The sequence below is a fragment of the Malus sylvestris genome, chromosome 11 (genome assembly GCF_916048215.2).
Source record: "Malus sylvestris chromosome 11, drMalSylv7.2, whole genome shotgun sequence".
NCBI classification, from domain to species: domain Eukaryota; kingdom Viridiplantae; phylum Streptophyta; class Magnoliopsida; order Rosales; family Rosaceae; genus Malus; species Malus sylvestris.
The window spans coordinates 15,415,006-15,419,110 of record NC_062270.1 but is presented as its reverse complement, the minus strand read 5'-3'; the positions used below and the strand labels follow the sequence as shown (position 1 = coordinate 15,419,110).

The window sequence follows — 4,105 nt, the reverse complement described above, 5'->3', positions numbered from 1 at the left end:
AAAGTTACTTGTATCTGCTACATGTCTGTCCATTCTTTTCTTTTTGCAATACACGAAATAAGTCTCGAAATAACAAACACTTTTGAAACTTAGCATACTTGCAAGTCTAAAAATTCAAAGTGATAGGCAAGAGGAGTCTCCTTTAGCCTACTCCGTAGTGTTTAGTTAGCAGTTTGGGAGGATTAAGCCATATTAAACACGGTTATGATAGGTGGCTTATGGGCTCGGGGATTTGGCCCCATGTCCTGGAAACCCAATGCACCATCTGATGTCCGAAAAGTTTATGCAACCTAAGTGTTGTGGGTTATAACATTCAAACTTGGGCTTTATACCATTCAAGGGAATGATCAAAAGGGCAATTTAGGAATCATCTGAGGGGTGACTCTAAGTCTCGACCCCGAGTACGATCACTTGATCCCAGATTAGACATACTAAGTCAAGTAAGTTCTGCAACACCATGTGTTTAAATAGGTCCAACAGGTTGCAAACTTTAAAGTCCTTTGATTTGGAATGGGGCAAAGTAACGAACGAACAATGCACCCCTTGAAGAAAGAAAGACACATCAAAGTCCATTTTCCGAAGAATGTTTCAGACAAAACTTTTTCACTTTCTCATCCTTAATTCGACCAATGTAATGTGGCAAGTATAGAGTAATAGGTTTTCCATGGGCCTAGACCTAGTGTCAGAGTAAGGTGGTACTTCAATTATTACAGTGGAAATTCTTACAAGCACCAAGTTTAAGAGGTAATATTTTTCCGAAGTTACAAGCACCTAGGGGGCTTCGAACTTTGTCTCGGGCCTACAAACTTGTTAGTATTTTACACTGTTACTTATTACTCCAAAGTTAGATAACTTTTGAATGATTTGTCAAATTAAAATACCATTCCGTGATTAGGAAGTAAATGATGGAAATTTCTAAGCACTTTCTTCTAAAATGATTTGACACACCTCGACCCCAATAACATAAGTTACCAAGCTGTGATGTGATGGCCATCACTAAATTGACCATATGACCCCATCGGAAGATGACGTCACAAGCCAACTTAATAATGAAGCCATTCTAAGATAGATTATGATGTGAGGCAATTTGAACCAAAGTGTTCATTAATTATTAAAATAATAGTTGCTACAAATTTTCCTAATCAACCTCCCCATTTAGGAACATAGGCCTAGGGATAAGATCCCATTATTATCACATCACATTAGAGCAGCTAGAAGTTTCACACACTAGTAAACACATACAAGTGCAGTGCTATGTATAATCGAAAATATGATCATGCAATTATTACAAAATAGAATAAACTGTAGTAAAGGAATCATCACTCAAAGACCTAAGGATGAATGCTTCACTGCCATGCCCACTCGTTACCTCCGTGAGGGGATTAAGTTTAACTAGTTAAAATCATTCGAATCTAATAACCCCCGTTTTGAAAATCACATATATAGTGAAAACTACTTACATATAATATACTACCATAATAGTATAGCGTTTATATCACAACGCTCATCATATCAAAGAAAGTAAAATCAATCACAGAATCAAAGTAAATCATATGTATAGCAAGTAGGTGGAGTGGCATCTAACTGATCAATGACTAGTGTCTACTAGCATTTCTAGCATCTACTAGAATAATAACTACCTGCAAATAAACCTATGATCGTGGCTAGCTATATGGTATGTATAATGACCATGTGATGAAATAAATCACCAATAGCCTCAAGATATCACTTAAGTTTAACTAGATATAAGTCTCCTCAAAGACAGTGACAATTTCACATGCATCAACATGTATATAATAATAGTTTTAGAAATTTTAGTTTCGATGGGATCTACTCACAAGTAAGTAGAGCGCCCTTCCTCAATAGGCTTTATTGCCTAACTCATTTCTAGTCTTTAAATCGCCAGTGAAGTAATTGTAAAGCTAACATAAGATTTAAAGTGAAATCTATGTATAATCGTCTAAAATTACTATTTAGACATTGAATTTGCACAAACAGAAGGCCCCGTGTGATTTAGAACACTGAAAAACCTAAGGATAGGTCTCGGGTCCTACATGCGCCGTCGTGCTCCGGCTACGCGCTACTGCGATGTTGTCATGTGCCATCATGTGCTGGGAAAGTGTCTCCAGTGAACACACCGCCATGGTTTAGCGAATAGACATCGCACTTGCCGTCGTCGGTGAAACGTGTCGGTCCTCGGCCAGAATTAACTAAGGAAATTGAATATACCTATTCCATCAGTAGAGTCTGTTATCTCTAATGGAACCGTTGACGCCTTCGTCAAAACTAATGACCTCCGCCGTTCGTCGGTGCTGGAATCTGCAGAAAACCCAGATCATGGCTAAGCATAGTTCTAGGTACAAATTCGATAAGTTTCAACCTAAAACATGGTTAAAATTTATCTCAGATGATTAGGAATTCACCTAAAACTGGTTTAGGAGAAGGAGAGGTCAAATCCATCTCGGATTCGACTTTTTTTGCTCAAAAAATGTCGTTGGAAACTGCAGGAAAAACATGAAGCATTCATGCTTCAAAGCAGAGGTTCCCAACAGGAAGTTCATTTTAAAAACCTCACAATTAACTTCAGGAACTCACCCCGATGCATTGCAGCAAGTTTTGGGAAGAAATGGACCTTAAACTTGCCGAAATTCGTCCTCTTTCTCTTGAATTCAACAGAAATTGCTCGAATTCGCTGTCGGTGGTAGATTTGCATGCTGAGATGATTTGACAAAGGTTAAAACCCTCAAATTTAAGATGAAACCAACATAAATTTATCCCTAATTAAGATAGAAACCTAGAAATTCTAAAGACAACAAAGAACTTCACCTGAGCTTAAGGTTAGAGCTCGGAGCTCTTGGATTTCAATGGAATTGCACCTCATGGTGCACTGATGGTGCATGCAAGACCATCACCAGTCCCATTAATCTCGAAAATGTAGGTTCGGGGTTTGATTTGTGAAGAACTTTAGGTGGTAGTGAGGTTTGAGACTCTCGGGCTTGAGAGAGAGCTTGAGAGCTCAAGAGTTAGAGAGAGAGAGAATGAGGGTTGATCCCATTTAAATATTTTAAGTAAAATTACCAAATTACCCCTTTAATTCTAATATGAGAGAGAGGGGTTGATCCCACTTAAATATTTTAAATGAAATTACCAAATTACCCATTTGATTCTAATATTACAATTTAACCCTCAAGACTTCAATTTGAATTTCATTTTCAACGTTATATTCACGTACATGAATATGATTAGGAAAACCCAAGAAAGTATAAGAAAATAGATTTCGAGTCGAGTCTCGAAAATTAATTAAGACACCCATTCAAGGAAAAAATAGTCATTTCATAAGTTTGGGGAATATAATACAATATTTTAAGGAACGAAATGTAACATGATTAACAACTTGAATAAAGTAACAATTCTCATAAACATGTGAGCATATGTTTATTATCATAAGTCCCGTGAACACGTTAAAAGGAGTACAAATTTTTTGAGGGAGACTAACCCTCACCCCTAGCACACAAATTTTCCTAATGATATTGCAGGATTGACTCGACCAGGGTCATTAACTCTGATGAGGTTCAATTTGTCGTCAGGCCGATTGAAGGGCTCCAATGAAGAACAACCCAGTGAAGGATTTTAACACTTCCCTCAAGTTGAACACGTATGCTAAGACTGCGAAGAGAATGTTGCCAATCGTTATGGAGCAAATTATAGAGCCTAGTAAATCTGTTGAAGAAAGCAACATTAACTGTTGGAAGGTTATGGATCATCCCTATTTTGCTTGATTTTACTTGGTAAAGAAGACTATAGATATGGAAAGTTTCTTGATTACATATCCTAATCGTCAAAGGCTCAAAGTGGAAATAAGGTTTCAAGGCACAAGCATGAAAGAAATAAGAAGGTTCATGGCGAAACTAAGAACTCTTAAGAAAGGGCTTTGACAGAAAAGCAAAGCCAAGGCTAAACTATGTAAAGAGAAGCTACCAAAAGATCATCACTGTCAAATTTGAAGAGACTTGCCTAGGTATTCGTGTGTTCAAAGGCCGAAGTAGATCTGTAATGCAAACGGCTGCCCCTTTGTTAAATGTGCACAAGCAACATGACATCCTTC

At 37.5% G+C, this 4,105-nt stretch overlaps 1 long non-coding RNA gene across 1 annotated transcript; it reads right to left on the bottom strand.

Annotated features, from left to right (window-relative positions):
• Positions 1 to 1,829: 1,829 nt before the first annotated feature.
• On the bottom strand, positions 1,830 to 3,009 carry LOC126591377 (uncharacterized). Its single transcript, XR_007612366.1, has 3 exons — positions 2,827 to 3,009; positions 2,596 to 2,714; positions 1,830 to 2,319 (listed from the first exon to the last, which is right to left on the bottom strand). It is a non-coding gene; the product is annotated as an uncharacterized LOC126591377 (long non-coding RNA).
• Positions 3,010 to 4,105: the final 1,096 nt, after the last annotated feature.